At 32.5% G+C, this 27,766-nt stretch overlaps 1 long non-coding RNA gene across 1 annotated transcript in view; it reads left to right on the top strand.

Annotated features, from left to right (window-relative positions):
- The window catches only part of LOC122893000, a 162,405-nt gene extending 137,136 nt beyond the window's left edge, over window positions 1-25,269 (top strand). The window contains exon 4 of the long non-coding RNA XR_006381551.1: window positions 24,891-25,269. This is a non-coding gene — a long non-coding RNA (uncharacterized LOC122893000). The remainder of the gene's footprint in view (window positions 1-24,890) is intronic.
- Window positions 25,270-27,766: the final 2,497 nt, after the last annotated feature.

The raw sequence follows: 27,766 nt of genomic DNA, 5'->3' as shown, positions 1-27,766 counted from the left end.
GGCTCCATCTACACCCTGCAGAGCAATTTAGTTCTTTAAATAACCATCCCCTAATGCTAAAGCAACAATGTGCCATGCAAAGTAAATCAATATATAAATCATTTGCTTATATCAACAAATCCTTAATTTGCCTCATCACAAGAAATGCCTAAGAAATCTTAATTGAGATCTTCTTATTAAGAGAGAATTTGATCTACCTTAAGATGAGAATATTCCCAAAGAAGATTTCATAAGTAGCATATGTACTAGCATTATAAAGTAGAAGTGCTAATTAAGTTTTTTATAAAAGCTGTCTTTTAATCCATTTTAGGAGGGGAAAAAAAAAAAGACTTAAATCAGTATTTAATTTATAAGAGTTTCCTGAGGAAATCAGTCAGTGAATAATTTATTTTTCTAGTATACTCAAGGAAGTTTCAAATGGTTGTAATTTGTAATTTATGTTGGGACTTACTCATCTTGTTTTAATGTTCAGGCCTGAATTCAAATATTTAGATTTGAAATTTTGGCTGTTAATTTATTATCCATTCAAACACAAAGTCCTCAGCTGGATTTTTAAATTTTGTACTTCATTTACCCTTCGTTTTCTCATGTCATAATATCAACTGACATTGTCATCCTTATATGTAAAGTAGTATGAAAGTAATAATGCACATCACTCTTTACAAAGGTAATCTTCATACTTACCAGTTTAAACTGTGCCACAAATACCATATTAAAAAAATTTAATTCTTATTTAATAATGCATTTCAAAAGAAGATAACTGTATAAAAATAAAGTGTAAATTCGGTTTGTCAACAAGAGTCAACGGATAGCATCTCTTATACAGTGTCTGAAAAAATTAAAAGTAATACAAAGGAATGGTAGAAGGAGCTCAACAAATTTAACATTATTTATCCTAAATCTTAGGTCAGAAGATATAACAGTTTTGGGGCGCCTGGGTGGCTCAGTGGGTTAAGCCGCTGCCTTCGGCTCAGGTCATGATCTCAGGGTCCTGGGATCGAGTCCCGCATCGGGCTCTCTGCTCGGCAGGGAGCCTGCTTCCTCCTCTCTCTCTCTGCCTGCCTCTCTGCCTACTTGTAATCTCTCTCTGTCAAATAAATAAATAAAACCTTTAAAAAAAAAAAAAAAAGAAGATATAACAGTTTTAATACCAAAGTCCAGAAATAAGTTGACTCACCCACCCAGTTACATGTAGCATTGATCAGGGCAGGCCCTTAAATATTGGACAAAAATTGCAGAGAAGCAGCAGCTCTGTAGATTAAGCCCAGTGTTTTATTTTTCCCCCAGATTTTAAGAACTATGTATGTTGTTCCATGTGGAATGAATGAAGAAGACAAAGGTGTCATAATTGTCTTAAAGAAAAAGCCTCTTTTTTATAACCCAGGGCAGAAAAAGAGCAATTCCTCAAAAAATTTGGTTCATTAGTCATGTTTTTCTCCTTAGCAAAATAAAAATCACAATAAAAGATCACAACAGTCTCCATAGTATAATTTCTGTCTTTGTTATTTTGCAATCTAATTACATTTAATATTATTGAAATTCTTTTAAAAATTGGTCAAATAATCATTTCTCAAAATTTCTTCCTGTATGCCTAAAATCATTAACTTATTAAAAATAGACAACTTTAATAAAGATATTATTAATATCAACACTTATTTTTCAAGCTAGAAAATTCTGGTAGCTTACAGATAGAAACTATAATTTCTACAACAGGGACAGCATTAGCACCCACCTCAGAATGACTTCTGAGAAAGAGTTCAACCATATAAAGTACTTAAACAATGTCAACTATATAATAAAGTGCTCTTTAAGTTTTCTATAATTATTGGGGCACCTAGGTGGCTCAGTCAGGTAAGCATCCAGCTCTTGATTTCAGCTCAGGTCATGATCTTAGAGCTATAAGACTGAGTCCAAGTCAGATCCTGTGCTGGGTGGGCATGGAGCCTGCCTAAGGTCCTCTCTCTGCCTCTCTATCTGCCCCATCCCCCTCGCTCTCTTAAAAAAAAAAAAAAAAATTTCCTATAACTGTTAAAACAATAAAAACAATAATAATAATAGTATTACATTTGTGGGTTCTATTTTAAAAATTGAATACAGGCTACTTTAATATGACATAACACTAAAGAGCATGAAAATCTTTTAAAATTAATCTGTGAACTTTCAATTATTCATTCAAAAATAATCATTTGGGAAATGTTTATATTTTTCTTAGAAAGTATTCTTACAATAAATCCATTTGCTCTTTTTGTCCTAAAACTCAATTCTTTTGACAAATCCTTTTAATGACAGTCTTCTTCAGGAAACCATAAACTCCATGAAGACAGATCTTGTCCATCCCTATGACCCAGCATTATATAGTGCAAAATGAGAGGGGGTTTCTAATAATTATCTACTGAATAAATGAATGTCTTACTGAAAAGAGAAGTAAAATCAATTTTCTTTAGGTGAATTAAGCAAAATACATCATCTGAAATAAGGCACGATTTTTTTGATGATCTTATCCATTTATATAATCTTTAGAACATAGGTGCCTGGATTAGAAATGCAAGCGCATGACCAGCCAGAGCTGAGTACTTGACTGCAACTCCCTTCAGAGACTGCAGTGTGTTAGCTAGGTACGCCAATTCTGTTAAGGGGAGTACAGCTTTCCCCCCAGAGGCCTGTGAGGTAAACCTTCCTAATTGTCTATGATTAGGCCTGAAAAACCACGCATAGGTTTTTGACCAGAGCTGAACTCCTCAGCCACTAGCGCTGTATTTGAATTTGCATTCCTCTAACAACTAATAAGGCTAAATCCTTCTTTTTTTTTTTTAAAGATTTTATTTATTTATTTGACAGATATCACAAGTAGGCAGAGAGGCAGGCAAAGAGAGAGGAAGGGAAGCAGGCTCCCTGCCGAGCAGAGAGCCTGATGTGGGGCTCGATCCTAGGACCGTGGGACCATGACCTGAGCGGAAGGCAGAGGCTTTAACACACTGAGCCACCCAGGTGCCCCTAAATCCTTCTTTATATACTTATTTGTAAAATGTATAATCCCTTTCTGAAGTCTTTATTAAAATATTTTGCTGATTTTATCATTTATCCATTATTGATTTGTGGGAAGTCTTTGTGTATTTTGGAAACATATCTTTTGCTAAACATAACATTTATTTTCTCCCACCTTTGTGGCTTGCCTGTTCATTTTCATACCTGTGTTGGTTGCTTAGCTTTTTTTTTAGAGGGGGGAAAGGAGCAGAAGGAGAGGGAGAGAGAGAATCCTAAACAGGTTCCATGACTAGTGCTGGATCTCATGACCCTGAGATCATAATCAAAGTCAAAATCAAAAGTGGGCTGAGCCACACAGGTGAACCGAACTTTTTTTTTTTTTTAATAATGATCTTTGTTCATAATTCTTAGGTTCTCTCTAGGAAATCTTGATTATTCCCAGTTTGTAAAGATATTCTACTGTGTGGTTTTATAAAAGATGTGTAGTTTTAGCTTTGAGATTAATGACAAAGATTAATCTCAAATAGTGTGGGAGATGAAATAGGAGTTTATTTTACATATGAATAGCTTGTTGTACCACAACAATTTGTTGAAAAGACTTTCTTTCTCCTCTAAATGGGTATGTGCTAAAAAAAGAATCTAAATTAAACCTAATTAGATTCTAAATTCTAGAATTTAATTAGATTCTGAAAGAATCTAAATTAAATTAAAGAATTCTAAAAAAAGAATCCATTGGCCATATAAATATGTTTATTTCTGGACACCTTATTTGGTTCAGTCGATCTACTAATCTATCATATGTCAATACCATAATATGTCTTGATTATGAAATAAAGTTCTGTGATTTTTCAAAATGTTTAAGATCTTCAAAAAGCTTAAAAAATAAAATTTCTTCAAAATTATTTGAACTATTTTTTGATTCTCTGAATTTCTATATGAATTTTAAGATCACTTGTGTTGAGCACTGGGCATTTTATGTAAGTGATGAATCACTAAATTCTACTCCTGAATCCAATATTACACTATATATTAACTAACTAGGATTTAAATTAAAAAAAAAAAAAAGAATCATTTTGTCAGTTCTTCCAGAAACTTGTCAGGATTTGTACTAATTACAATAATAATTTCTGGGATAACAGATTTCATAACAAAATAGAGTCTTTGAGACCATAATTTAAAACATAAATTTAATTTTAAATTAAAACATAAATTTAAATTTAAGTTTTCCTTGACTTCTATCATTAAAGTTCTGTCAGTATTACTACAGAGGTCTTACACTTATTGTTACATACCTCCAAAGATGTTTTATATTCTTCAGTACTTTTTAAAATGATATTTTCATTTTAGTTTTATTTTATAGTTGTTTATTATAATATACAGAAATACAATTGTATTTTAGGTAGTGATATTGTAACAAATGAACTTACCAATTTTTTTTTAAGATTTTATCCATTTATTTGAAAGACAGAGATCACAAATAGGCAGAGAGAGGAGAAAGCAGGCTCTCTGCCAAGCAGAGACCCTGACACGGGGCTCGATCCCAGGACTCTGGGATCATGACCCGAGCCAAAGGCAGAGGCTTTAACCCACTGAGCCATCCAGGTGCCCCTGAACTTACCAAATTAATCTTATTAGTATTTTTGTATATCCTAAGATTTCACATGTAGATTATTATATTTACTGTGACTAAAACTGCTTTATTTCTTCCTTTCTAAACTGTACACATTTTATTTCATTTTTTCTATTGTTGAGCTTGCTAGGATCTCAAATATAATGTTGAATAAAAAAGAATAAAAGTAAAAATGCTTACCTTATTCTCAAGCTTATGGGAAAAGCATTCATGTTTTCACCAACAAGAACGTAAACTGTTAAGTATAAAATATACATAAACGATGTTTATAGCATTAAGGGGTTTCCTTCTACTTCTAGTTTACTTCAAACCCATTTATAACTATTTTATATTTTATTTTTATATTTCTAAATCCCAATAAGTATTCAAACAGTTTGGCTAAACAAGAGCATATAGGATGAAGTAGAAATATGAGTAGATGAAAATAATATAGGTGGTAAAACAAAGGGTGACTACCATGGAACATTGAGTCTTCTCTTGAGAGTATATCTGTACATCCAATACGGAAAATGGAAACGCTGCCATAAAATTAGTTTCTATCATCTCCTAACCAGGATTTGTATAGAATCAAATATTTTAGAATCAGATGCTCCTTACATTCTTTGGCTAACTGGTCAGTCACATTTTCTTCAAAAAATATAATGACCTAGAGTTGTTCTGATAAATAATACAAAAAGAATGTATTTGTACAATAGAATAAAATGGAATAAACATTGCTAAGAGAGTTATTTAAAATGGAGCCAGGAGAATGTAGAGGAAGTCAGGCTTATGTACATTTTCTGTCTCAAATTCTTGGACTTTTTGCTGAACTCAGCTAAAAGCCAAGACATCTGCTGTATGTTAGTTAAAGTGGACATAAATGGACTTTCTACCTAACACTAGCTCGAGCAACCAATCGCATGTAGATAGTGTAACTGTAGCTATACCAACACCAGTCAATCACCTTTTCTTCAAAACATCATGTAAATCACCTCTTTCCCCTTTAAAAACTCTAGTATCCTTTGTCCTTCCAGCATGTTTTCAATTTTTCAAATCTGTGCTTCCTAGAGAGGGAGCTTGCAGTTTTGTGTTTCATTAGTTGACAGTTTACATTCTCAATTCATCCACTGGCAGATAGCAACATTTTTTTTTAATTAATTGCTCTAGTGGTGATATTTCAGATGACACAGATCATACTCAAGATTATCATGAAGCTGATGGTGATGGCAAATAATGATTATTAAACCACTGGACACACAGTTCTGTTGAAAGTCTGTTGTAGACTAATAAAAGAATAACTACGGAACTTAATAGAAGGAATAAATAACTACTTAAAAGTAAAGTACATTGCCTTAAGTGGAAAAGTAGCAGCAAGATCCAAGCTACCTTCCATCCAAGATGTCTTAAGGTAAAAGTAACTGACATTTTAAAAAATCAACATAAACTTTGAGTCTGCAATGAAAAATGCTTAAGCAGTTCCTATAATTTTTCTTCACAGTATGTAAACTGCCAGCTGAATCAATCTAGTACTTTTTATTCTATTTTTTCATTTATCCCCTACTTCATTCCAAACAGGTGATTTATTACACACAGTATCTCAAGTTGAAATGATTTAAACTGGAAGAACAAGGAAGCAAAGTTAAAATAAGTTGAGTAAGATTTGTACAGTGTGTGCTCTTTTGCTGAAAGAGGTCCACTTTAACTCAATGTGAAACTTGGTAGCTAAGAGCCAAACAATTATGTAGTTCAGCGAATACACAAGATAAAACACAAGCCAGGGGTTTGTTTGTTTGTTTGTTTTGTTTTTTGTTTTTTGTTGTTGTTGTTGTTTTAGAAAACCTTGAAAAGCATTGTGAAACCTAGTAACATCTAACAGAAAATAGTAACATAAGACAAGTTTATATAATAAAGTAAAGCTGCATTGAAACATTGAATGAATTCAATGTGATGAGATTCAACTACATAATTCTGTTTGATTTTATAAAATTTAAGCCAAGTTGAATATCTCTTTATGCCCTGGAATTTTTCTTGCGCCTGTCATATTAGAGATTTGACCAAACTCAAAATCTAGTATTTACACTTTGTCCTTAAAAAATAGCTCCTTTGTATTAGTGATGACAATTTTCTTCCCAGAACACCAGCTGATTTGTTTTTTGACAAACACAAATCACTGTTTACAAACTCTTATACATTTTTCTCTGAGGAATTAATGTAGGATATAGTTGTTCATCCTATCTGTGATAAAAACCATCAAAGTTGCCTGTAATTTGAAAAAAAAATGACATCAAACTTTTGAGCTGATATGGCTATACAAAAATTGATGCCAGAATTTGTTCAGGAACAATATTTAATTGAAAGAAAATGCTCTGTGAAACTGTAAGAAGTGACAAATAATGGAGTTATTGAGTTATTTTTCAATAAAAATCTATGTTATGTTATATGGTGTGTGATCAACAATTAGCTTGATTTGTGGAAGAATCAGTAAAAAAGCTGCCTGGAAAATATTTTCCAGGATGCCCATCTTCTTTGGCATGTGAGCTAGTAATTTATTCTTTTCTTATGCAATTGTCAATTTAACTGTCAATTTCTCATTCTTGAAGGATCCCAACTGATGAATTATCTTCAGCAAACTTGATTACTCAGCAATCTTGAACTTGTAAAATATAAGCAAGCTCTCTTTTCTCAAACTTGCATCCATATCATGAACTTCCCAAACTCGGTTTCTCTAAAGCATATTAATATTACTCTACTGCATATTGACCGTTCATAACCCATATGATGTAAGGTATGAAACTAATGCTTCTAAGTTCTCTTTGTTTTATGTATAATGTTATTGTTGGAAATTAGAGACAAAATTAACTGAAAATTATTTGATTATTATTGGACAGAGTGCATAGAAGTTAGTTTTGTTTCAGACACAAAGTCCTTTACCTTTCATTTTAATATTGGTGTTTTACTTTCATGCTATGCGAGAAGATGGTGTATGGAATGTTTTCAGAAGGAACTTTAAATGAAGAAACAGTAAATTTTATTTTGGCAGTACATGTTTCACAATTTCCTTTGTTAAAGAGACAAGTCACTTTCAAGGTCACACTTTGTGAAAACCAAGTTAAAATTAAAATTTTCTTTCACAAATGGCAACAAATTGCACAATTATTTCTTGTGAGAAAGAATGATGTATCCTAAAAAGAATTTCTCCTACAAATATTCAAACTGTATGAATAGTAAATGCTTATATTTGAATTGTGTAATCAATTTCAAAATAAAGTAATATCATATGCATTCTATATGTTTCTATACTTACAAATTTCATTTGATAAGAGGACCATGCTTCTATGAATTCCATGCAACTGACATGATGATTTAACCAACTTCTACTTGGAGATTTTCCCAGAGAGCAACTTGAGGTAAGATGGCAGAAATGGAAAACTAAGAAAGGAAGTGACAAAAAATGGGGTCACCAGCCAGCCTGGGGAGCCGCTGTTGCTGCTTTCTACTACTGCTGCCCTGCCCTTTTGGGTTCAGGCTCCTAAGGCCAGGCTATCATTGCTTCAGTGAAGAACCTCAAGTGTACAAAGCAGCTGGCCAAACTATAGGCAGAACTGAGAAAACAGAAGACCTCTGTGAAGATTTGTCATAGCTCAAGCTTCACTTGGACAGGGTGCAGTTTATGTGCCAACATTTCTACAATTGCCTGATGGTGTGTTCCAGGGCCAGCATGGCAGCAATGCCAGAGGAGGCATAGAAGAGGAACTTTGACACTTTTCACTTAGACTTTGAACAAAGCATCAGCTTAGCTAGAAGACTTTCTTTTGCAAAATGGTAGACACATGTGGGGATGCTAAGAATCAATTGGTTCTAGAACTCTATAAATTCTTTGTTGAAAAGATTTTGGGCCTTCTGCATGACATAGCATATTAGAGCCAAGACTAAGCTTGCAGATCTTTAGAAGTCAACTTTCAGGCCTTCCATGTATAAGAGAAAACATGAAATATTTATCATCTAGCATAATACCCTCTAGGTCGATCATGTTGTTGAAAATAGCAAGATCTGATTCTTTTCATGGTTGAGTACTATTCCATTGTGTGTGTCTGTATATGTGCATGGGTATATGTGTGTTTCATTTTTACCCATTAATCCATTGATGGACACTTAGGTTGCTTCCATATGTTGGCTATTATAAATAATGCTACAATAAACATAGGAGTGCTATATATTTTCAGATTACCATTCCTGTTCCTTGCTCTAGCCTCTCTAATTTTCTTGAAAGGAAAAAATAAAAGAATAGTAACAACAGCCTTCTCATCAAGGAACAGGAGTTTGAATAAATAGATCAGGAATGTTGCAGTTAGAGAAAGGAATAGGGTATGAGGGCAAAACAACAGTGGAAAAGGAATGGAAACACCTATGACACAAGGCCATTAAAAAATATATACTAAAGCTGAAGCTTACAGAATGTTCATACAAACTAACACCTTACCACCACTCCTGCAAGGCTCCAGTTTAATTATGGTGGATTACGACTGAACATTTTCCAAGACAGTGTATCTCCAAGAGCAGCATATAAGAAACCCATAAGTCAAGAAAGATGACAAAACAAAATACACTAGAGGAGCTTCTTGTATGGAAAGCTAACATAAATATTAGTCATTTTAACAATTAAATTTATAAATTAGCATACCTTCTTACTAAAGATTTATGTATCTCCATTATATTAACTGATACATCTTGTCCAACTTTCAACAAAATATTAAAAAGTAAAAGACAATTTGGATACCTTTTATTTCTCTTTGTTGTCTGATTGCTGTTGCTAGGACTTCTAATACTATGTTGAACAAGAGTGGTGAGAGTGGGCATCCTTGTCGTGTTCCTGATCTCAATGGGAAGGCTGCAAGCTTTTTCCCATTGAGGATGATATTTGCTGTGGGTCTTTCATAGATAGATTTTATGAAGTTCAGGAATGGTACCTCTATCCCTATACTTTGAAGAGTTTTAATCAGGAACAGATGCTGGATTTTGTCAAATGCTTTTTCTGCATCAATTGAGAGGACCATGTGGTTCTTCTCTCTTCTTATATTAATTTGTTCTATCACATTGATTGATTCGAGAATGTTGAACCATCCTTGTAGCCCAGGGATGAATCCCACTTGGTCATCCAAATTGGCAGTGAAGAAGTCAAACTCTCTCTCTTCGCAGATGACATGATTCTTTATATGGAAAACCCAAAAGACTCCACCCCCAAACTACTAGAACTCATACAGCAATTCAGCAACATGGCAGGATACAAAGTCAATGTACAGAAATCAGTGGCTTTCTTATACACTAACAATGAAAATACAGAAAGGGAAATTAGAGAATCAATTCCATTTACTATAGCACCAAGACCCATAAGATACCTGGGAATAAACCTAACCAAAGAGGTAAAGGATCTATATTCGAGGAACTACATTACACTCATGAAAGAAATTGAAGAAGACACAAAAAGATGGAAGACCATTCCATGCTCTTGGATCAGAAGAATAAACATTGTTAAAATGTCTATACTTCCTAGAGCAATCTATACTTTTAATGCCATTCTGATCAAAATTCCACCAGTATTCTTCAAAGAGCTGGAGCAAATAATCCAGAAATTTGTATGGAACCAGAAGAGACCCCAAATTGCTAAGGAAATGTTGAAAAACAAAAATAAAACTAGGGGCATCATGCTACCTGATTTCAAGCTTTACTACAAAGCTGTCTTGATCAACAAGACAGCATGGTACTGGCATAGAAACAGACACATAGACTAGTGGAACAGAGTAGAGAGCCCAGATATGGACCCTCAACTCTATGGTCAAATAATCTTCGACAAAACAGGAAAAAATATACAGTGGAAAAAAGACAGTCTCTTCAATGAATGGTGCTGGGAAAACTGGGCAACTATATGTAGAAGAATGAAACTTGACCATTCTCTTACACTGTACACAAAGATAAACTCAAAATGGATAAAAGACCTTAATGTGAGACAGGAATCCATCAGAATCTTAGAGGAGAACATAGGCAGTAATCTCTTCCATATCAGCCACAGCGACTTCTTTCAAGATATGTCTCCAAAGGCAAAGGAAATAAAAGTGAAGATGAACTTTTGGGACTTCATCAAAATCAAAAGCTTCTGCACAGCCAAGGAAACAGTCAAGAAAACAAAGAGGCAACCCACAGAATGGGAGAAGATATTTGCAAATGACAGTACAGACAAAAGGTTGATATCCAGGATCTATAATGAACTCCTCAAACTCAACACACACAAAATAGACAATCATACCAAAAAATGGGCAGAAGATATGGATAGACACTTCTCCACTGAAGACATACAAATGGCTATCAGACACATGAAAAAATGTTCATCATCACTAGCCATCAGGGAGATTCAAATTGAAACCACATTGAGATATCACCTTACACCAGTTAGAATGGCCAAAATTAGCAAGACAGGAAACAACATGTGTTGGAGGGGATGTGGAGAAAGGGGAACCCTCTTCCACTGTTGGTGGGAATGCAAGTTGGTGCAGCCTCTTTGGAGAACATTGTGGAGATTCCTCAAGAAATTAAAAATAAAGCTTCCCTATGACCCTGCAATTGCACTGCTGGGTATTTACCTCAAAGATACAGATGTCGTGAAAAGAAGGGCCATCTGTACCCCAATATTTACAGCAGCAATGGTCACAGTTGCCAAACTGTGGAAAGAACCAAGATGCCCTTCAACGGACAAATGGATAAGGAAGATGTGGTCCATATACACTATGGAGTATTATGCCTCCATCAGAAAGGATGAATACCCAACTTTTGTAGCAACATGGACAGACTGGAAGAGATTATGCTGAGTGAAATAAGTCAAGCAGAGAGAGTCAATTATCATATGGTTTCACTTATTTTTGGAGCATAACAAATAGCATGGAGGACATGGGGACTTAGAGAGAAGTGAGTTGGGGGAAATTGGAAGGGGAGGTGAACCATGAGAGACTATGGACTCTGAAAAACAATCTGAGGGTTTTGAAGGGGCGGGGCATGGGAGGTTGTGGTACCAGGTGGTGGGTATTACAGAGGGATTGCACGGATTGCATGGAGCACTGGGTGTGGTGTAAAAATAATGAATACTGTTATGCTGAAAATAAATAAAAAATAAATTTTAAAAAAAAGATGTGAAGACTTATAAAGTAAAAAAAAAAAAGTATTAAAAAAAAAAAAGCAAAAACAAGAAGAAACATGATCTGGAAAGAGAAACCAAGAATCAGAACCATATTCAGATATGAAGTAGATATTGGGATTGTGAGACAAGTAACTAATAAAAATAATGTTTAATATGGTAAGGGTTCTAAAGAAGAGAGAAGGCAACCTATAAGAACAAGTACATAATATTAAAAAAGATAAAAAGTTATAAAATAATCAAAAGAAGTGTTCACACAATTAAATTTTTTTAAAAGGCTAGAAGTAAAACACAGTAATAAAAATGAAGAATGGCTTTAATAGACTCATTGGTAGATTCAACTTGGCCAACAAAAATCAATGAAGAGTAAGAAGAATCAATAGAAACTTTAAAAACTGAAATGCACACAGAAAAAAGGATTTAATAAACAACAAAAGAAAAAGAACATTCAAGAATTGCTTAACAATATCAAAAGATGTAACATACACATAAGTGTAGTACAAGAAGTATACACAATAGAGCAGAAGAAATATTTAAAGAAATACAGCCTAAGAGCTTTCCAAAATTAACAGCAGAAAACAAACCACTCATCAAGGAAGGTCAGAGTATCAAACAGGATAAATACAAAAAACCCATACCTGGGCATGTTATTTCCAAATGCAGAAAACCAAATACAGAGAGATAATCTTAAAAAGAAGCCTGGGAAGCATATATAATATCCAATATACAGAGGGCAAGGATGAAAATTACAGTGGAATCATTGCACAAACTCTGCCATTGATGAGGAGTTAAATATTTAATATGTGGATAGAAAAAGAAAAAATGCAGAATTCTATCTCCAGGAAATTACCTTTCAAAAGTGAATGTGAAATAAAGACTTCTTCATATGAATAAAAACAGTCCTGCCCTGCAAGGTATGCTCAAAGTTCTTCAGGGAAAAGGAGGATTCCATTGATTTGACACAGGCCCTAAATAAAGGAAGAGTAGCAGAGAAAGAAAAAATGAAGATAAAGTATTTTATTTTTCTTATTTTTCAACCTTCTAAAATAATTCTTTGTTAAAAATAGTAGTACACATGCTTTGAATGATTATGGCATATAGCTAAGTGAAAAAAATGAAAGCGATGTCACAAAGGATGGAAAGGAGAGATGGAAATACTCCGTTATAAGATACCTGCACAGGTGGATCAGTATAGTTGTAGTGGATGTAACACTACAGTATTACTCAAAGTCGAATTTAGATTGTTTTTAAATATATATTGTAAGCTCTAGAGCAGCCACTAAATATTTTTTAAAAACAGATATAAATGGCATATATGCTAAGAGAGGAGAGAAACGGGGTCATATTAAATATGCAGTTAAAACCAGAAAATGCAGGGAAAAAAGGGGGGTAGGGAGAAACAACAAAATGTAATGAATAAAATATACAGATATGATGCATATTAATCCAAGTATAGTAATAATCTCTTCAAATAGGAATGTTCTTTAAACACAACTAAAGAAGATGCCACGTGAATAAATTAAATAAGACTGAATTATACATTATGAATAAGGAACCCACTTGATTTTTTAAAGTTTTTATTTAAATTCTGATTAGTTAACACATAGGGTAATATTAGTTTCAAGTGTACGATATAGCAATTCAACACTTTCATACAACACCCAGTTCTTATCACAATGAGTGGACACACTTTAAACCCTATCACCTATTTAACCCTTAAGGCACCCACCTCCTTTCTGGCAATCAACACTTTGTTCTCTATAGTTAAGAATCTGTTTCTTGGTTTGCCTCTCTTTTTCTCTTTGGTCCCTTTACTCATTTACTTTTTAAATTCCATGAGGAGTGAAGTCATATGGTATTTGTCTTTCCCTAACAGACTTATTTCACTTAGCATAATGCTCTCTCTAGCTTCACCCATGTCATTGCAAATGGCAAGATTTCATTCTTTTTTATGGCTAATATTCTGTTGTGTTTATATACCACCTTTTTTTAATCCATTCATGAGCTGATGGACACTTTGGCTGTTTGCATAACTTGGCCATTATAGATAATGCTGCCGTAAACATCAAGGTGCATGCATCCTTTCAAATCAGTATATTTGTATTCTTTGCGTAAATACCGAGGAGTGTGGTTACTGGGTCGTAGGATAGTTCTATTTCTAACATTTTGAGGACCTTTCATACTATTTTCCAGAGTTACTCTACCAGTTTGCTTTCCCACCAACAGTGCAAGTGTGTTCCCCTTTCTTCCTATCCTCGCCAACATCTTTTGTTTCCTGAGTTGTTAAATTTAGCCACTCTGACAGATGTGAGGTGATATTTTATGGTAGTTTTGATTGGCACTTTCCTGATGATGAGTGATGTTGAGCACCTTTTGACCATCTGTATACCTTCTATTGGCCATCTCTATTGGCCGTCTGTCTATCTTCTTTGGAAGAATATCTTTTCGTGTCATCTGCCCATTTTTTAAATTGGATTATTCATTTTTGGGGTATTGAGCTTTATAAATTCTTTATATGTTTTGGATATTAATCTTTTATCAGATATATCATTTGTAAATATCTTCTCCCATTCTGTAAGTTGCCTTTTAGTTTTGTTGATTGTTTCCTTCATCGTGCAGAAGGTTTTGATTTTGACACAATCCCCATAATTTATTTTTGCTTTTGTTTCCCTTCCCTCAGAGACATGTCTGGAAAGAAGTTGTTAAGGCTTATGTCAAAGAAATCACTGCCTGTGTTTTCCTTCTAGGATTTTTATGGTTTCAGGTATCACATGTAGGTCTTCAATCCATTTTGAAGTTGTTTTTATATATGATGTAAGAAAGTGGTCCAGTTTCATTCATTTGCATGTTGCTTTCCAATTTTCCCAGTACCTTTAGTTGAAGAGATATTCTTTCTCCCATCGCATATTCTTTCCTGCTTTGTCAAAGATTAATTGACCTTATAGTTGTGGGTTCTTTTCTGGGTTTTCTATTCTGTATCATTGATCTATATGTCTATTTCTTGTGCTAGTATCATACTGTTCAGATTACTACAGTTTTGTAATATAACTTGAAATCCAGAATTGTGATGTATCCAGCTTTGCTTTTCATTTTCAAGATTGCTTTGGCATTCAGGTCTTTTGTTGTTCTGTACAAATTTTAGGATTGTTTGTTCTAACTCTGTAAAACACAATAGTGGTATTTTGATAGGGATTGTATCAAATGTATAGATTGCTTTGGTTATTATGGATATTTTAACAATATTTTTCTTTCAACCCAAGGGCATGGAATGTCTGTCCATTTCTTTGAGTGATCTTCAATTTCTTTCATCAATGTATTATAGTTTTCAGAGTACAGGTCTTCTGACTCTTTGATTAGGTTTATTCCTAGGAAGATTATTGGTTTTCGTGCAGTTGTAAATCATAGCAATTCCTTAATTCCTCTTTTTGCTTCTTTGTTATTGGTGTATTAATGAATGAAACTGGACCACTTTCCTACACCAATACTTTGCTATTGGTGTAAATACAACAGATTTCTGTACTTTGATTTTATATCTTGTGACTTTACAGAATTTATCAGTTGTAGCAGTTTTTCGGTGGAGTCTTTCAGGTTTTTTATATATACTATCATGTCCTCTGCAAATAGTGAAAGTTTTACTTTCTCCTTTCTGATTTAGATGCTTTTATGTCTTTGTGTTGTCTGATTGCCTTGGCTAAGGCTTCCCCTACTCTGTTAAATAAAAGTGGCCAGAGTATTCATCCTTGTCTTGTTCCTGACCTTAAAGGAAAAGGTCTCGGTTTTTGTTTGTTTGTTTGTTTTCCATTTAGGATGATATTAGTTGTGAGTTTTTCATATATTGCCTTTATTATGTTGAAGTATGTTCCCTCTAAACCTACTTTGTTGAGGGTTTTTATGAATGGATGTTGTTTTTTGTCAAATATTTTTCTGCATCTATTGAAATGATCATATGGTTCTTCTTTCTTTTATTAATGTGATGCACTATATTGATTGATTTGCTAATATTGAACCACACTTGCAACCCAAGAATAAATCCTATTTGATTATGACAAGTGATTTTTTAATGTATTTTTGGATTTGGAAGATACCTCTTTTAAATATAAGACATCAATGAGTCAAAACTAAAGAGGCAGAAAGTATGTCATGATAATACTATTTTTTTGTAATACTACTTTAAAAACTGAAGTACCTTATTCAAAATGCATTAAAGTTTACTTTAAGCTTTAAAGCTACAATACAATTTCTCTATTATCACTATAGATTGCACATTCTGAAGTTATAATTATAACATAGTAAACTTTTACTGCTATAGAACCTTTGTTTTGAGGTTTTGTACATTTGAATTAAAAATTTTGGCAACTGAGTAAGAACAGTCAATATCACTTTCAGCATATGTGTCATACTCTGAAAAATCATGTTCCTTAATAATAGCTTCAGCTTTCATTTAAAGTCTCAAAGATACTGAATATTGCTTAAGAAGATGCTTTAAAGAATATTCAATTATTTTTAGATTTAACTCACAGGTTAAATGTTCTACAAGTATTTTGATTAAACAATGAAGATGATATTTCAAGAATATTAAGAAGGCAAAAAAAAAACCTATGAATAAATGTAACCCCAAAAAGCTGTGTATTCACATTCTGTTTAGATATATTTAAAGTCAGTTTTATGCTGACGAGAGATTAACTGCCTGGGGCAAGGTCTAATTTTGTTTTATTCAAATGGTGAATTAAAATGCACATCAGAGAAATTCTATTTTTCAACTTTAGAAATTGGTTTCAGAAAGGTTTGTGAGGAAAGAGTGAAGGACAACTAATTTTTATCAGAATTGTTTGATAATGATTCTCTATTTTGTAATCTTTACATCTTTATTCATTTCTATCTGTTCTTGTGCAATCAGTAACAATTATATTATTAAGTTATATTGATTGAGCACTTACCACATGCTGGCTGTTGTATGAAGTGTTGAATATAGATTTTTTCATTTTAAAATTTAAGCCATAATTTACATAGAGTACAATTCACTGTATTAAGTGTTCAGTTGTGTCAATCTTTACCAGTCTTATAGCTTCAATAAATTCAGAAGTAGAGAGGCTCATCATTCCAAAAAATTTCTCATATCTTTTTCTAATCAATCCTTCTGCTTTCTTCCAGACTCTGGCAAACATTGATCTGTTACCTGTTTCTAAAATTTGTCTTTGAAAGGATTCTATATAAATGAAATCATACAATATGTAGCTTTTTGAATCTGGATTCTTTCATTTAGCAAAATGTAATTTAAATTCATCCTGTTGTCACATACCCATAGTCCATAGTCTGTTCCTTATTGTGGAAGAATTGTATCCCATCATTGAGATTTGGATGTATCATAGTTGAAGGACATGTGGTTGATTGTAAGTTTTTAGTAATTATTAATAAAGTCTCTATACATATTCACATACAGGTTTGTGTAAACATAGGTTTTTGTGCTACTTGGTCACATTTGTGGAAGTGTGATTACTAGATAAGATGAGTGTGTGTTTAACTTATCAGAAGCTGATGAACTATCAAAAAAGAGATTTATAATTTTACATTTTCTTAATAATATGAGAGTTCCAGTTGCTCCACATCCTTTACCAGTACTTAGTACTCCTGCATTTTAGTCATTTTAATACATGTGTTTAGTTAGCATGTCATTAATGCATAATGACATTGAACAACTTTTAATATGATTATTTGCCATGTATATTTCTTCTCTAGTTAAGTATTAGATCAATTTTTAATTGGATTAGTTATTTACTTAATCCTGAGTTTTTAGTGTGCTTTACATAATTCTATAAACAAGTTCTTTATAAAGTAGTTCATTTACAAATATTTCCTCCCAATCTGTGCTTGATTTTTGCATTTTTTAAAGGTTTTAATTTCAGTAAAGTCTAATTTATCAATGTTATATTTTATGGTTCATGTTGTAATTAATCTAGTATTATGCAAATTTTCCCATATCTTCCTCCAGAAATTTTTATAGTTTTATCTCTTACCTTTAGGTCTACAATACAATTTGAATTCATTTTTAAATGTATTTATCTGTAAGTTGTCTATGTGAGTGCTTATTCAAAACATATTATCGGTACAGTTGTAGAAAGAGTAAACAAAAATTTTCACATTTTCTATAGCAGAAGCAGCAAATTTCACTAATTTTTAAATTTGATAAAATATGATTTTGGATGTCTTCTGAATGTGTATTAATTAAAATAACAAAAATAATTATAAATATTATTTAAATACCTAGTTGAATTCAGGAAGAATCTTCTAAATGAAAATGTGATTTCTATTAATAGTGTGTGTATCAAAGTTTAAAAAGGAGAATTACAGTGGTGCTTCTCTTATCTGGATAAAGATATTGTAATTCTTAAAGAACACATTAAAACATAGATATAAATAATAGATAAAATGTGTATCCTAAATTAAATTCTGTTTAATTGTAATTTTGAAGAAATTCACAAGGATGGTTGAACCTTTGCGTAGCACATGTATTTGATGACTGAAAATATTCTAGGTTGGATATTGTAGCTAAATATATTTATATTTTATAAATATAAATTATATTTTATATAATATTTACTTATTTTGTCATTTGAATTTATTAATATATAGGAACATAGTAGAATAGTTTACCTCAAAGAATTCCACAGAAATCATTTTGGTAAGGTTTTTGTTAGTTTCTTTTCGCTGCACATGGAATATCTCCCAACTGCCTTCTTTGTGGAAAATTATTGCCAAGTAAACATTATCTAAGTAGTATTATATAGGGAAAATGAAAAAAAGCAGTAACAGAGATGTATTATTAAAGAAGTATTTGATATTTGCCTTTGATGTTTTTTATTAACATACAATGTATTATTTGTTTTATAAATAATTTATTTATTATAAGTCTTATACAAGTCACAGAGCTAACCATAGCACATACCCTCCTCAATGTCCATCACCCAGTCACCCCATCCCTCCACCCTCTCCACTCCAGCAACCCTCAGTTTATTTCCTGAGATTAAGAGACTCTTAGGGTTTGTCTCCCTCTCCGGTTTCGTTTTGTTTCATTTTTTTGTAGGAGATTTTTCTTGCTGATCTACTTAGATTGTTACCTTTTATAAAACATATATTTGTATATTTACAGAAAAAAACAAATTTATGAGATTATATTTATTCTTAAGTTATCCAATGAACGAAATCATAAAATGTCTATTTTCTTTCAGAAGATTTCAAAAGTGTTATTCTCTAACACACTTACATATCCATTATCTTGATAAAGATAGATTCATATAACACCTTAGCTATCAGAATGTCTCTAGAGTGCACCAGCAGTTTTATAAATGTCAACTCCTGAGTATTACTTGTGAAAGTGCAGCAGCGCAGTAAAGCATCGAGCTGGCCTTTTGGCAATCACTGGAGTATTACATTTTAAAGGCCAGATGTACATGATTATTTTACCTGAGCCACCTTGTTAAGAGGAGAAGGGCCGAGTCACTCACTTGTTGAAATTTTCCTTAGTGGTTCAAAAGTTAAAAGAAAGAAACCTGTAAATATGAAGTGAAAAATCCAGACATCGAAAGTATAAAATAAACTAATTTATCACAGGACTGTAGTTTGTACACATGAGAACTTGGTGTTAAAAGCTGAGGATGATATAAACAATTTATATTTAATTAGAGTATAAATATGATGTAGCTTTTAAAATGTTATAGAATCAATAGACAAATCAGTTGCATCTCTATACACTGGCAACTCTGTCCCAATAACACTAAAAAGATAAAATAGGAATAAGTTTCACAAAGAAAACTTAAGCGTTGTACAAAGAAGATATCTAGGTAAAAAAATTTAGACCTCTGCCTCATACCACATGCAAAAAATTCCTTAAAACAGATCAAATATCTAAATGTAAGAGCTACTCTTAAAAGAAAACTTAGGAGTAAATTTTCCGGACCTTGGATTTGACATTTTATTCGATGTGACAACAAAAGTAAAAGCAACACAAGAAAACATATATAAATTGTAATTATAATTACTTAGGATGTAAAACTTTTGTGCTTGAAAGAACATTATCAAAAAAGAAAAGACTCAAATATGGAAGAAAGTTTTTGCAAATCTGATTGAGATATAGTTCCAAAGTACATAAAGAACTCTTACAACTCAACAATAAAAAGGCAAAAAAAAAAAAATAAAAAAGGGAAATAATTTGAATAGATATATATCCAAAGAAGATATGCAAATGCCAAAAACACATGGAAAGATGCTTAACATCATTAGTCACTAGTCCGATAAAAATCAAAACCACAATGACATACTACTTCATATTCACCAGAATAGCTATTCTCTGTAAGATAACAATTGTTGGCAAAGATATGGAGAAATTAAAACACTCATATGTTGTTTTTAAGTTGTAAAATAATGTGGTTACTTTGGAAAACAATCTGGCGGTACCTCAAAATATTAAATAAGCAGTTACCTTATGATACAGGAATTCTACTACAAGATATATATTCAGGAGAATTTAAAGCATGTTCACACAAAAATGTGTACAAAAATGCCCATAGAATTACTATTCATAATAGTCAAAAAGTGTAAACCAATTGTCCTGTCAACAAAATAAAATAGCTAAATAAAATACATAGCCATACATGGGAATACTGTTTGGTAATAAGAAGAAATCAAGTACTGATACTTGATGAATGGATACCTGGATGAATGTTGAAAACATGCTAATTGAAAGAAGCCAGTCACAAAAGTCTGCATTATTGTGTGTTCCCAATTAATATGAAATATCCAGAATAGGGAAATTCATAGAAAAAGAAAATACATTAACAGTTGCCACAGGCTAAGAATGGGAAGAATGTGAGGGACTACTACTGAGCTTGGTGCTTCATTTTAAGTCTATAAAAATATTCTGAAATTAGGTAGTTAAATAAAATGTACACATTGGAATGGTGATTGCATAACCCTATGAATATTCTAAAATGCACTGAATTGTATAGTGTAAATGGGTGAATTGTACTTTTTGTGGATTATATCTTAAAGCAGTATTTGAAAATGAAAAAATAAAAGTCTGGACAGATCCTCTTATATTTATAGGAACTATATTAAAGACTCTCCTTCTTGTAAAAAAATATTTAAAGAAAATGAAAAAATGTATCTGACAAGTTAACTTTAGAAACAATGCAGAGGAAACAATGTGAATAATTCTATAACACAATTGTCTTGGGCTCTTCAATATGTCCTGAAATATTAAAAAATGTAGTGGAACTGTGCTCAGATTTCAAAGAGAATAAATAAAATCACCAACAAGTGCCAAACGAAAAAAATTCCATTCAAATTATCTGTCTTACTAGCCCATTCAATTTTTTCTCAATGTTTCAAAACTTGAAAGAACTAAAAGTAAAAATATTAGTGATCTATCATTTATTGAAAAGAGGTCAAGCAAATAAAAAAATATTCCACACAGTTATTACATATGGTAAAAAAATACATGCCATTCCATTAAAAATAAAGCTACTTACCTCAGGGAAATAGAATCATTTTATGTGATAATAAAAGGATTATGTTTTCGGGCGCCTGGGTGGCTCAGTGGGTTAAGCCGCTGCCTTCGGCTCAGGTCAGGATCTCAGGGTCCTGGGATCGAGTCCCGCATCGGGCTCTCTGCTCAGCAGGGAGCCTGCTTCCCTCTCTCTCTCTCTCTCTGCCTGCCTCTCCGTCTATTTGTGATTTCTCTCTGTCAAATAAATAAATAAAATCTTTGAAAAAAAAAAAGGATTATGTTTTCTGTAGTCCCAGGGTCAAATGAATCTGTTTATATAAGAACATAGGCCATAAACAGTTACCTAAAGTCATAAAAAACAATTCAGAGATCCAACCACTGTAACTCAAGGGACATGATTCTCAAAAGACATTTCATTACTCTTCAGAAGATGAACGATACACTCACCTTGTGGCCAAGTCTATTCAGTCCATTCTATCTACCTGGAAATGAACAATTAAGCAGAGAATTACCAGTATACATTGCAAGCAAAAGCAGTACACTGTTTTCTTCTATGAACATTGCTATTTATGTAGTCATGTTTGCTAATTTTATCCAATACTCCCTTCTCACCAAAAATGACCACTTCTCCCTCTTCATGAATGCTTACAAACACAGTATTTGATTTCCAAGAAAATAAGGCAAGTCAGAGGAGGCATTTCCTCTGAGGTAGAAACTTCAAAAAATTAAGAATAGAAGAGATGAAATATCATCCTTCCACCATTATTCCAGTTCAGATATTTACAATTTTCTACAGTTAGAAACTCTGACACTCCACAAATTAGAAATTATTTGAATATACAGCATCCATATAGGTTTGGCATAATGGTTGGAATTCTCATGTTTTTTAATTATAGTGTCAAAACTCATTATAAAATTCTTTTTGAATTTAAATAAAATTCTTCAATTTTTAAAAAGAAAACATTTGGAAAATAGCATAGCTATAGTTATAGCTATTTTAGATAACACTAATTATGCTTTTGACAGATTTCATTATGTCCTTTAAACAAAAAGTTGTCACCTAAAACTGTTGTCTAAAAGTCTGAAACTCTGATTCTTTTCTATTTCTTTCCTATTCACATTGCATATGTGTTCCTACTATAATGCCACACAGTGTATACACACACATGCACACATGCATATTAGTTTTCTTCAACAGCCACTAAGTAACTAATGACAAAGTGCACTTAAGGACAATCACTCAAAAGCTTTATAACCAAGACAAATATTAATAAGCTCACTATAATATTGACACGTTCAGTATATTAAAAGACCTATAGAAATTGCAATATGACTCAGAGAAGTAGATGCTGTAGCAAAATAATATGTCATATCCTGAATTTGGTACATTTATTTTAGGAATAGTTGGGCTGAAAATATCAGAAATCCAATTAACAATAGCTTATAAATCAATATTGTTCATTTTCCTTATAAAACAAGAAAATTAAGAGGGTCACTTCTTGGCTTTGGTTCAGCTATTCAAAGACTCAGACCTCTTGAGTCTTCCTGCCTAGTATATAGTCAATTATTAATCTCTCACATTGCTTTATAAAATACTAATAGTTCAAATTTCTATAAATGTGACTTTTCAATAATGTAGTTCAATTCCTCTATATTTTGCTATTTATTTGAATATATTCATTTATCAGAAATAGGAACTATACCAAACTCCATTTCTTTTTTTTTTTTTTAAGCTTTTATTTATTTATTTGACAGAGAGAGAGCACAAGCAGGGGGACTGACAGGCAAAGGGAGAGGGAGAAGCAAGCTTCCTGCTGAGTGGAGAGCTGGATGTGGGGTTCTATCAGGATCCTGGGATTATGACCTGAGCTAAAGGCAGATGCTTAACTGACTGAGCCTCCCAGGTGTGCCACACCACCCACCCCAGCTCCATTTTCAATAATGTATTACCTGACCCAAAACTGCATAATTTGGGAGTTTGGCAAAGGAGCCTGCCTATAGTTAGTCTTATATAGGGCATACAGCAGCTGGATTTTGTACTTATTATATGTTTAATCCAAAGTGAGACCCTAAATATTAATGAACATTTAAAAAAATTCTCTACTGCTTTCTTTTCACTGATTTTTTTTCACTGATAAAAATGTGAATAGGCTCGTATATTATATTCTTTTTGTATTCTATAAAGATTTTTGTGGTTGTTTTTCCCTTTCTTTTACTCATTTGGACTGATCCCTTACTCCATTACTTTTACCCTTTTTCACCATTATCTTAGAGAATTTTTAACTTGCATTTATAATATGAGTAAATCTCAAACAAAATTCACATTTTCCTGGTAAATAATGTAATTACAGTTATCTGCTGTTACAGATATTCAAAAAGAATGGTTTTTAAAACATAACCATCCACACACATGTGATCATTTCTGAATGGTTAAAGTGATGCTCTATCATGCGTATTCACCAATTTCATGGGTTTGCAGAAGAATGTGTGAAGGTGCCAGCAGTAACAGGAGCATCACAAGCATACATCCTCATCTCTGAAACAACAGTTTCTGGGAGATTTGTGTCACTTATTAAAACATCTATGCACACATACATATACACACATAAAAACACATATAGCATGATGAAGAGAGATGGAGTTGGAAGAAGAATACCGAGAATTCAGCTGGGACTTCCCCAGTTTGGAAATATTTATATAAACTTACCTTAAACCACAACTTCTCTGTTACATTCTTTGTTCTTTCTCTGCTCACTTCTTTCTGTGCACACCCTCTTGGCTTCACTCCACAACACCTGAACTCAAGCCCTATCTTGTCATAGTTATTCATACACACACACAAACACACATACACACCACCTAAGGGCTTAATGAGTTAGTAACCATCCTGAAGATTTCAAAGTCAATTTAGTAATAAAATATTCACATTAGATAATATTGAAAATATTATGAAAATAAACAGCAGATCATTGAGCTAATTTCACATTTTTGTAATTGTTCAGTAATTCTGTTCTGTTTTAATTTGATCATCCACCTGAGCACCAGGGCTTAAAACATAGAATTATTTTGTAACATGGAAGTTTAATCTGGAATGTCTTCCTGACACGGTTGACTACTCTTATCACTTTGTACAGTTGTGGAATTGTTTTGATATGATTTCAAGAAGAATATTGGACTGTTTCAGTCCAGAAAACTCAATTGGAGTTTTCATTATTTCAAACTGCATTTTTAAAAGATTTCTAAGCAAAGCAAATATTTTGTAATCAAATGGAATTGTACATTTGTACAGCTTATATACCATTTGAAACTAGAAGTTAACCTCTAAAAATCTCCAAATAATAAATATTAGAGATTAAGTTCATAAATTATTGATATAAGCTTCTATTACTTTAAAGTAATTCCTCTACTTAACTATAATCAATTGTAGTTCTTCAGTTAAATATACATATATATAGTATATATATTATGTAATTTATGTATATATATTCCTATGTATATATATTAGGAAATTAGGTAGCTTCAATTGTTTCTTGACTTATGTAAAATAAGAACACAATTCTGAAATTTTGCTTAAGACTATTTTTAATTTGAGTTAAATTTGCTTCTTTTAGAGAACAAGATGTTTTTGTGACATTCAGACTGAATTAATGAAGAAAATGTGTATCCTTTAGTTTTAAATATATAATCCAGCCTGAAGATAAGAGGAAAATTAATTATGGGTCCTTGAGTTTCTACTATGAATGTATAAACTGTCTTCCACAGGATAATACAGTGTGGTATGATACTTTACTATTTCATTCAAATGGTAAATATTTCACTAATTATTGTAAAGAAGTGGTAGTCTATTAGAAGTGCCAGCATTAATGAGGAATTTCATATTTAAGTGGTATGGGGTAATCCATAAGAATCGTTCTCTCCTTTGCTTTTTTTAGTATACTTAATCACTTTTAAAGCTCATGACTTCAACTCTAGCTAACTAATTGCTCCAACCTATTTGTAGGTAGACCATTGTTAGATACATTAAAATTAAAATATCTAATTTTTTACATTAAAACATTACAATCTTTATATATTAGTAAAAAGCTACTCAATTGTGTATTATTTCTGGGTCATTATATTAGTAATGCAAATATTAGTTACTACAAATTAGAATCACTAAATCAAATAATTGTTTAACCTTTACAATGTAATCAAAGGATATCTTGACAATCACACAGCAAAGACTGGGTGTGGTAGCAATGATAAAATGACTAGTGAATGCAAGAGAGGTTTAGGCAAACTTTGGAATAAATCATATGTATCAAAATTGTTTCTGTGAAATGTCTAAAAATGTCTGAAAAATGTAGTGCCTACTTATTGAGCAAACTAATAAACAGATGTTTACTTTGGCATTGTAGCATAATTCTGAAAAGTGATTAAGTATTAGCTTCTCTTACAATTATGTTAAAGTTAATATGACCAGGACTAAAAATGCAGCCTGTTATATACTTCCAAGCAATAATATTTAGAGTTTTGCTCAAACACTGGTGATGTCCACAAACTTCATCATTTAAACTGTGACAAGATATTTTCTCTAAAGACAAAAATCTGATTAACTGCTCAATCTAAAATGTTTTAATGTGTTCCTATCAACAAACAGGATAAAATGCAAATGTATTAAAATGATCTACAAAGCTCTTCATGGTCTGATCCTATCTCATGCCCAGTTTCAACTCTTGTCATAATAAAGCCTCCATGTCAGTCGTATTGAGCAGGACTCCAAATGCTTGATGAGCTCAAAGCCTGTAAGATTGGAATATATTCTGTCCCCTCTATTTATATTATTCTTCCAACAGTTGTTTTTATAGCTGGAGGATACTTGTGCAATGTTCAAATTTCAGCTCAATTTCCATTCTTTCTGTGCATCTTCCCCAAATCATGATAAGAATTACTTAGGTTGTCTTCTGTCACATGAAAAGTTTATAATAACAGTGCTAATCAAATACATTGCTAAACTCGAAATTTGTGAATTTACTGTGGTAAAAATTTTATATACATTATTTCAATAAATAGTCATAAAAATTCAATTTATAAGTGATGAAATTGTGTTTTCTGGATAATACAGAGATCAAAGTTACAAGACTAGCATATGATATAATTAGTGCTTGATTCAGAAATTTCTGAAGTCAAATCTCTATGCTAGAAACCACCATATCGGTTTGTTTTTTTGCCAATCAGTACATATCCGCTGCACACAAATAATGTAAATATTTGTATATTTATATGTTTCTCACATTGTATCCCTTTAAGGCAGTGTTCATTCATATTTATTTTCAGATTCTGGCAAATAGGTAAGATATTTGTGACACATTTTTATGACTTTTTTCATTCTAAGCAAAAATATATTGAGTATTTATGTATTACTAATATCCTATCCTTTTTCACATAAAATGCATCAGTAAGATTACCACTTTTAAAGATATATACAAGCCACCATTAAAAACTACAGCTTGGACTTCTAGAATGATGGCTGTTTAAATTGCAATTTCTTACTTACAAACTGGAAGTTAGCCAAAGCGGTGGGGGGGGGACCTCCAATTTTAGGACCTCTAAGAGAAAAGTATAGTCCTAAGATGCCAAAATATATTTAAAGCTATTAAGTGTGTCTCAACCTAAAGCAGTGATGATAGTCGTAAGTGGAGAGAATACACCCAGTGAGAAAGTTTAGGGATGAAAAGTTCAACCACAGCAGAATTATACTTATACCAAGAATAAGGCAAAGCTCTGTCTGCTTATTATTTATAAAACTGTATCAGATAAACTATCCACCAAGAACAAAGGCTGGAACACAGAAAAAAAGTATGTCCTAAAGTCCTTTGAGAATTACAAAGGAAGGCAGCACTTAATTGGTCAAGGGGAACTGAAGAGAAAGAAAACACCTGGTGTTTGTTGAGTCCTACACTGTACTAAGCCTTTTTTTTCCTCTAAGTATTTTCTTATTCAAAGACAGCTGCCTAGAAGCTGAGAAACTGAGCAGGAATCTGTGGCTAAAAGGCTGGCAGCTGTAAACGATTTTGGTAGGCTCATGGAACTAGAGAGACAGAAATCAGAACTGGGAAATCTCAAGCCATGCAAGGCCAAGAAGCAGAGAAGTCATATCAAAAATCAGTGTACATGTTCCCCCTGAGACATCTGATTATTTTATAAGCTGCTGATAAAATGTTGAGAAGCCAAGCAGAGCTTTGATCTCCTAATAGTGGAGTGGAGTATGTCAATGACTGGTAAAACTCAGGCTTTCAGTTGGAATTCCTTAAGTACTATACTACAGGAATAATGGCTAATTGGTACTAAAATATCTTACAAAGAAACTTAATTCTAAATCAGCTCAACTCTCATGCTAAATTTATTTTATCTTCCCTTACTCTGAATGCCTAAGAACAACACACAGTGTAGAAAGATAACATGAAGCAGAGCTTTTACAAATTTTAATACAGAGTGCCTAACATTC

Source organism: Neovison vison, chromosome 13, assembly GCF_020171115.1.
Source record: "Neovison vison isolate M4711 chromosome 13, ASM_NN_V1, whole genome shotgun sequence".
Lineage (NCBI taxonomy): Eukaryota > Metazoa > Chordata > Mammalia > Carnivora > Mustelidae > Neogale > Neogale vison.
This window is presented reverse-complemented; position numbering and strand designations above follow the sequence as displayed.